The sequence below is a fragment of the Callithrix jacchus genome, chromosome 5 (assembly GCF_049354715.1).
Source record: "Callithrix jacchus isolate 240 chromosome 5, calJac240_pri, whole genome shotgun sequence".
NCBI lineage: Eukaryota > Metazoa > Chordata > Mammalia > Primates > Cebidae > Callithrix > Callithrix jacchus.
Genome location: NC_133506.1, coordinates 142016819 through 142025995, shown reverse-complemented (window position 1 = coordinate 142025995; position 9177 = coordinate 142016819). Strand labels below are relative to the sequence as shown.

The following is a 9177-nucleotide window of genomic DNA, read 5'->3' as shown; positions in this document are numbered from 1 at the left end:
TTGTCAGGAATTAATCTTCAGATCTGATATTTTAATTTTCCTTTGTTTGAAATTGCTGATAAATACTAACAATAAAAATGTTATTAGCGAAATGCATAAATGATGACGCAATGCGTAACTTCTGAAAGACATACTTAACCCTCTCTAATTTGTTACGTGATTCTAGAAACAAGTAAAACTGCAAAACCCTCAGTTAAGTGTACTTTTTCCCATGCAGCAAAAAAATAAAAAGAGTTAAAATTATTGGTTGTAGTTTTTGTTTGTTTGCTTTTACTTTTCACTCAATATATGTAGAATTACATAGCTGAAAAAAAAGAAACCAGTCTTTTCTTGGGAGACAGTATAACATCTAAATCAATCTAGGTTGTTTTCTAGCCTTTTAAAAATATATAACCGACATAGAAACCAACTCAACAATTTGTTTCTTTGATTTCTGTACTATTTCCAACATGAATTTCTTCACATAGAAGACTTCTAGGTTTCTACCTCCTGCATTTGCTCAGAAGTTATTTTTGCCCACAATGCCACCTTTGCCATTTCCATTCTGTCTGCAAAAATTCTCCTGTTCTTAGTGTCCAGTGTGACTTCTGATTCTCCTTAAAGTACTTTGTCTCTGTTAGCTTAGCGCATATGAGCAGCTCTGTCCTGCTGTTCCCAGGAACAGTAGGGGCTGCTTTATATATTCGACAGCTTTTACGTTTGCTTTCCGTGCTCAGATTATCTTTTGATGGGTTTTCCCTTGTAAGGTGTAAGTTCCTTAAAGAAACAATTTGTGCTTTCATATATACAAATAAATCTAGTGCAGGACTGTGAACATAATGTGTAAATAAATATTTTTTGAGACAACTCTACACAGTGATACCTTATAATCAAAAGTTGCTTCTAAGTGATTGCTATAAAATATTACATAAAATATTATAGCATTGATTCAAGCAAACAGCTGATCCTTTCTTAACCATTGATGATATGACCAATGCTTCTTTTGTGTCTTTTTTTTTTTTTTTTTTTGAGATGGAGTTTCCCTCTTGTTGCCCAGGCTGGAGAGCAGTGGTCCCATCTCAGCTCACCACAACCTCCACCTTCCAGATTCAAGCAATTCTCCTGCCTCAGCTTTCCGAGTAGCCAGGATTACAGGCATGCACCACCACGCCTGGCTAATTTTTGTTTTTGTTGTATTTTTAGTAGAGATGGTGTTTCACCATGTTGGTCAGGCTGGTCTCAAACTCCTAACCTCGTGATCTGCTCTCCTCCGCCTCCAAAAGTGCTGGGATTACAGGCGTGAGCCACCACACCCGGATTTTTATGTCTTTTTGAATATGCAAATCCTGAGATGCAGGACATACTTTTTCTTTTCTCCTGCCAGTACATCAGAAGTTCCTGAGTTTCTTTCTCAACATGGATCCCTCTACCTGCTGAAGGGGCCACTATCCCTACATTTATTTATTTATTTATTTATGTTCTGAGGTACATGTGCAGAATGTGCAGGTTTGTTACATAGTTATACACATGCCGTGGTGTTTTGCTGCATCTATCACACTGTCATCTACATTAGGTATTTCTCCTAATGATATCCCTTCCCGTACTCCCAACTCCTGCTATCCCTTCCCTAGCCCGCACCCCTGACTGGCCCTGGTATGTGATGTTCCCCTCCCTGTGTCCACGTATTTTCATTTTTCAACACCCACTTATGAGTGAGAACATGTGGTGTTTGGTTTTCTGTTCCTGTATTAGTTTGCTGAGAATGATGGTTTCCAACTTCACCCATGTCCCTGCAAGGGACATGAACTCATTCTTATTTTATGGCTGCAAAGTATTCCATGGTATATATGTGCCACCTTTTCTTTATCCAGTCTATCATCGATGGACATTTGGGTTGATTCCAAGTCTTTGCTATTGTGAACAGTGCTGCAATAAACATACGTGTACCTGTGTCTTTATAGCAGAACGATTCATAATCCTTTGGGTATATACCCAGTAATGGAATTGCTGGGTCAAATGGAATTTCTAGTTCTAGATCCTTGAGGAATTTCCACGCTGTCTTGCACAATGGTTGAACCAATTTACACTTCCACCAACTGTAAAAGCATCCTATTTCTCCACATCCTTTCCAGCGTCTGTTGTCTCCAGATTTTTGAATGATTGCCATTCTAACTGGCGTGAGACAGTATTTTAATGTTGATTTGCATTTCTCTGAGACTGATGATGATGAGCTTTTGTTTATTTGTTTGTTGGCTGGATAAATGCCATCTTTTGAAAAACTGTTCATATTCTTCTCCCACTTTTTGATGGAGTTTTTTTTTTTTTTTCTTTTAAATGTGTTTAAGTTATTTGTAGATTCTGGATATTAGCCCTTTGTCAGAGGGGTAGATTGCAAAATTTTTTCGCATACTGTTGGCTGCTGGTTCACTCTAATGATAGTTCCTTTTGCTGGACAGAGCTGTTAAATTTAATTAGATCCCATTTGTCTATTTTGACTTTTGTTGCCATTGCTTTTGGTGTTTCAGTCATAAAATCCTTACCCATGCCTTTGTCCTGAATGGTATTGCCTAGGTTTTATTCTAGGGTTTCTATGGTATTAGGTCTTATGTTTAAATCTTTAATAAATCTGGAGTTAATTTTTGTATAAAGTGTAAGGAAGGGATCCAGTTTCAGCTTTCTGCATATGGCTAGCCCATTTTCTCAACACCATTTATTAAATAGGGAATCCTTTCCTCATGGCTTTTGTCAGGTTTGTCAAAGATAGGATAGTTGTAGATGTGTGGCATTATTTCTGAGGCTTTTGTTCTGTTTCATTGTTCTATATCTTTGTTTTGGTACCAGAAACATGCTGTTTTGATTACTGTTGCCTTGTAGTATAGTTTGAAGTCAGGTAGCATTATGCCTCCAGCTTTGTTTTTTGGGTTTTTTTTTGTTTTGCTTAGGATTGTCTTGGCTATCCAGGCTGCTTTTTGGTTCCATATGAAGTTTAAGATGATTTTTTCCAATTCTATGAAGAAAGTCAATGGTAGCTTGATGGGGATAGCATTGAATCTAGAAATTACTTTGGGCAGTATAGCCATTTTCACGATACTGATTCTTCCTAACCATGAGCATGGAATGTTTCTTCATTCTGTGCCCTCTCTTATTTCCTTGAGCAGTGGTTTGTAGTTCTCCTTGAAGAGGTCCTTCACATCCCTTACAAGTTGTATTCCTAGGGATTTGATTGTTTTTGTAGCAATTGTGAATGGAAGTTCACTCATGATTTGGCTCTCTGTTTGTCTGTTATTGGTGTATAGGAATGCTTGTGATTTTTGTGCACTGATTCTGTCTTCTGAGACTTTGATGAAGTTGCTTATCAGCTCCAGGAGATTTTAAGCTGAGATGATTAGTTTTTTCTCTTGTCATCTTGTAATCTATATTTCCATTTTGAAATATGTTCAGTATAATTTGAATCTTATAAAATTTGTGGAAGTTTGATTCATATATTCAGTTTTGAAAAAAATGTTTCATATTCATTTGAAAGAATTTTTTTCTGCAGTAGTTTGGCACCATGTCATTTATGTGCCATTTATATATACTCAACCAGGTTTGTGAATCATAGTTTTTGTCTCAAGTTTCTATCAATTGCTCTGGGAGATAGGTTAAAAATCTCTTACCATCATTATTATCATGGGTTTATCTTTGTCTGTTTCTTCTTTCAGTGGTGTCTCTCTCTCTCTCTCTCTCTCTCTCTCTCTCTCTCTCTCTCTCTCCTCTTTCCCCAACTGTCTCTCTCTTGTTTCTCTCTTGCTTGTTAAGGGCAATTTTTCTTTGAAGAGTCTATCGATTACTCAAATATGTTGGTTAAAAATCTGTCATTATCATCATGATTGTGAATAAAAAGGGAAAATCAATTTTGAAATACAGAGCATGTACCATAAATTATATAACTTGTGGAGCAGGGTCAGAGCAGCATCCTGTGTTGAAACACATTAATATTCTACAGCAAAACCACGACTATTCATATGAAATGAAATAAGTGAAGACTATAAATGACATTACATAATTTCAGTTTAGGTTTTGACAGCAAATTTGCAAGTCTTTCAATTTTTAGAGCTTTGTGAATTTCATCATTGTGGATGAGAGATTTTATGTGTGTATCCTGAGGGTGTATACTGCATGCAGTATGAATGATGTTATCATGGGTCATACAGTTATTTTCTTTATCTCAAGGCATGTCTTTCTCTCTGAAGTCTAATTTTCTGATATCAATATAGCTTATATCAATGTATATTGTCATTGCAGCAGCAAGTCAATGTTTATGTGATAGTCTGCTCATATAAGGACTATTAATAATCTGTAAAATTGTAGTTGGTATTTATGTGATACATCTTATATTTTAGATATGTCTTCTCTAATGGTATATAGTTGAAGTTTTAAAAGTCTAGTCTGGAAATATTTGCCTTATAGCATTCACTTCTTTATATTTAGTGTAATTGCCATATTGCATTTAATTAAAAAACTGTGTTTAAAAATATTATTATATCTTGTGTTTTTTAATTTACTCTCTATTTTTTATGTTTTTCTCTCTATTTTTTATGTTGCCTCTCTATTCTTAATTTTTTGATGATTTTTATCATTTTCTGCCTTCTCTTTATTAAGAAGCTATTTCCTGTTCTATTAGTTGATACCTTAGCAATATGTTGATCTGTCAAAATCTAAAATTAATTAATCTTTTCATCTCCAACTAGATAACAAGAACTTTAAAACAATATACCTTCATGCACCCCCTGGTTTATATGTTATTTTGGCTGTCATAGCTTCTATCTTTCCTAAAACAACTTGGAACATGATAATTATTGCAGCGTTAGAGTCAGTTATTGTTCAGATTCCCCCATGTGCTCACCACTTTTTTAGTCTATTCTCTTCTGAATTTTGCATCATTAATCTTTTTATTTCTAAAAGTTCCATGTGACTCTTCTTCAAATCTTTTACATTGCTTTATACAGCTTTCTGTTTCCCTAAAGTTTCTTTAAACCCTTAATTCTTAGCACTCTTTAAAATATAGAAGTATAGTTGATTTATTTGCGGCTTCATAATCTTAATACAGAATGTCTTTGTCCTATTTTTTTAGAAAGAGCAATTTCTCTTATACTGCCTTATATTCTTGCATGTTTATTGTTGACTCTTCTGTATATTTTTCCAGGAAATTTGTGAAATTTATTTAAAACCTTGAATAAAGGTGCACTCCTACAGATGAGCTTTACTTTTGAATTTAGAAGGCATTTAGAAAATGTCTAAAATGCCTTAAAATTGAAGTTAAGGCTGAGTATACTTGGAGTCTCCAGGCATGTGAAAGGGCAGCCTGAGTCACAAGTTCTGCAGAGTGTTCTTTAACTCTGGCTGCAAGGCAGTCTTCTGGGCAGCCTCCAACAGGTGTGCGTTTGGGGTGCATTTACCTTGAGTTCACTTTTTCCCTGAAGTTCTGGCTTTGGAGGAATCCTCCCTTCAGAGGAGCCAGTTTTCTCATTAGATTGAACATGATGGTAGGCTCTTGGTTTAGACTCATATCCCCATAAGACCAAGAGATCTTCAAAACAAAAACTCAGGCTCAGCTATATTAGCAAGTGCTCTCAAGTTAAGGCTGATAAGGCTGTTGAACAAGCACTCAGCTTGCTTCTTTGGGGCTTTGCATTCACTTAAATTATGAACCTGATAATTTTTAACAAATCCATCAGCTTCTAAGTATCTTAAAAATATATTTTTAAAGTTGTATATACATTTTGAGTATGATTCCTCATGATTTTTACAACCATATATTTAATGAGAATATGTATTCATTTATTACAAATTTGTTTAAGCACTTACTGGTATGGGACAGATATGCTTAAACTTACTAATAAGAAAGAAAAAACAATGTTTGTGAAAGCACTGGGTGGGTCATTTTGCTATTTCATAGACATATCTTTTGGTAAGTCAACATGTTATGGGTAAATCTAATGCCAAGGAAATGGCTTGTTCCATATCTTTCCAGACGATAATCATGTGTCTTCAAGAGTTCACATGTTCCATGATCAATCTATTACCACACAACAATACTCCAACACTTCCATCCTAGTGAATTTAAGTTAATAAAGGTTCCTCTCTCTTAGTATTCAGAACTCCCTTCCTTCCTTGCAAGAGTTATACAAAGCTTGCCCAAGAGCCATGCTCATCTTTTCTGTTGGTCAAAGTCCTCCAGGGACTACTGCAATCTCAGGACCTTGTCTCTCTTGAGTCAACAAGGTCCCTATAACTTAGGTTTCAAAGGACACAGAGACACTTTCACAAAAAATAAGGCCAGATAGCAACAGTTCTCCAAATATCTTCTGAAAACTTCAAAATATCATTTGAAAAACACAATTCAGAGAAAAAAAATTCGTTTTTAGGCATCACTTTTTCCAAAATACAATAAAAGACCAATTTCCAGGTGATTCCCCTATAGGTTACTCCCTTCATTAACTCGGAAGTGTTGGGACTATTCTTCTTCTAAACCAAGTCCTCTCTCTCATCTCATTTCTCCCCAGAGTCTCATAGTCTCAGCTTCCTATGCCTTATCTTGGCCCCATTATATAAAGCTGTAAAATAAATTATATAACATTATCATAATTTCTCTAGAGCCACGGATTTACTGACCTTCAAAATAGCCATTTACAATATTATTTTTATTAAAAACGGTATAGCCATTGTTGAAAGAAAAACTTTAGACAAATTAAATTTAACCAAGTTTATCTGAGCAAAGAATAATTCATGAACCAGGCAGCACTCAGAACCAGAAGAGGTTCAGAGAACTCCTGTCTGCAACATGACAGTGAGTATTTGTAGACAGAATAAGGAAGTAAAGTACAAAAATAACTTTATTGGTTACAGCTATGCATTTGCCTTATTTGGAAATGGTCTGATTAGTTGACTGTCTATGATTGGCTGGAGCTTGGATGCTCATGATTGGCCAAGACTTGGCTGTTTGTTATACTCCTGAGTTAGGCTTTCAGTTTGTGTACCTACTAAGTTAGGTTGCAGTTTGTAATGTAGAAACTCAAAGGGCAAAGACAGCCTCAGGCTAATGGCCTCCTGTTTGTGTAATTTATCATTATTTTGTCTCAGCCTCTCCCTTCATGAGTAGACTTTCTGCCTTAATTTTACACAAAAGAAAGGCCCTCTAAACTTCCCCCACCAGATAAAAAGACAAGTCTTCACAAAAATGTCAGTTATTGCCACCTACAAAGCACAAACTATCCAATCTATTGGCAATACTGCCCATCCAGTGTGGCCCTGACTTTGGTTACTTATATTTCTGTACGTTAGAGAAATATCTAACCCACTGCCAAAGCCTTATGCACCAGTTCACTTTCTTTGCCCTGGCCCTGACCATTCCTCTGCTTTTATGTTTTGTCATATCATGTATTGTCATATGATATCCTTATTCATGACAGGCCCCTCCCCACTAGCTTGTAAATGCTTCTATGATGGGTGTTATGGAGAGAGTTGTGTTCCTGTAGAAATTCATATGTTGGAGTCCTAACCCTCAGTATCTCAGAATGGAACTGCTTGATATAAACACACACAGAAGGAAGATGATGTGATGGCTCAGAGAGAAGATGGCCATTTACTACCCAAGGAAACGGGCCTGGAATATCCTTTCCTCTCAGTCTTCAGAAAGAACCGAGAGACTGACATCTTGATCTCAGACTTGAGAACTGAGAGGAAATACATTTCTCTTTTAAGCCACCCATCATCATTGGCACTTTATTACAGCAGCCTTAGCAATCTAATATACAAGAGACTTTTGTTTATTTCAGCAGCCTCATGGTTTGGAAAAAAAGAAATAAGGAAAAAAGAAAATAGGTAAAAAGAAAATAGGAAGAAAGATGGGGTAGAAATCAATGAAATTTAGTAAGATTAAATACCAGTAAATGTTTATTATAACAGCTAAAACAAGTCAAATTTATGGCAAGACTCATGAAGAATAAAAGAGAGAAAAAAGTCCGAGAGGCTATGAATGATAGGATGGTAACATGTGCTACTAAACTCTCTTTGGAGTCTTCATTGCTGGCTACTATTTTAATTCATATGGACTTAATGACACAGGAAAATAATTTACAAGACTTTATTTATTTATTTTTAAGCCTACAGCACCTGGTATTCCCAAGCTGTCTCCCATCCAAGTACTAACCAAGCCCAACCCTGCTTAGCTTCAATCAGACAAAATCAGGCACATTCAGGGTGGTATGGCCATAGACTACAAGACTCTAAAAATTCAAACCCTAAATGCAAACATTTATGAAAAAGATTAAAGAATACACCCCCAAAGAGTTTTTCCTTGCAGAGTAACATTTGAATAATTTTTTCAAGTTTTCTGCAATAACCATGAATTTGTCTTATGAGGAGGAAAAACTCATAAAATGTACTTTGAAAAAGTACACACAGGTGGCCACGTACTGTACTTTTTGACTTAACTGGAAATTATTTTTCAGGAACATAGTATTGAAGAAAAGTTAATAGCATTTAACATGTGAGAACATTTACTATTTCTAATCAAAATTTTCTAATTCTATAAAAAAGTTATACATTTTAGTCAATTCCTTAGAATTAGCTTTTCTCTAATACCGTCTATTGAATTAAAAAGATAAGTGAGAAATATTCCACTTAAATTACCCCCAAAAAAGCCTGGTGACTATATACTCAGTGAGAGAGAATGGTGTCACAAAAAACTGTATTTTATTTCCAAATGTGTGAAAAAATGACTGGCAGTCTTGAACATCATTCAAATACAAAATGGCTTGATTACCATATACTGTGAATAAATATCAGTACCAAAAGAAAAAGATATAATGGGAAGTTGCAAGGGTAAATGCATCAAATAGATCTGAAAGACCCAATGAGTAAAGGAAACTTAGTAAGGAAGACATATTTGCTCAACTGACATTAAAACACCTTCCATATGTGGATAACAATGTCCTTCAAATACTTTCTAGATGAAATTTTGTCACTACTCTTAAGTTTGGCTGAAGAAACTAGAGTAATGAGTCACGTGAGATCAAACAAAATGAAAAGTTTAATTAATTATTTTATGAACTAAATCAATGAAGACAACCAAACTGGTAGATAAGTTGTCTTTTATTTTTACCAGTTGCAGGTTCTTAAGAACTTAGGTTATGGTCTGACATGTTTTATTAATTA

The 9177-nt window shown here is 35.3% G+C and overlaps 1 pseudogene; it reads right to left on the bottom strand.

Annotated features, from left to right (window-relative positions):
- Nucleotides 1-8121: 8121 nt before the first annotated feature.
- Nucleotides 8122-8237, bottom strand: LOC118154175 (5S ribosomal RNA; annotated as a pseudogene).
- Nucleotides 8238-9177: the final 940 nt, after the last annotated feature.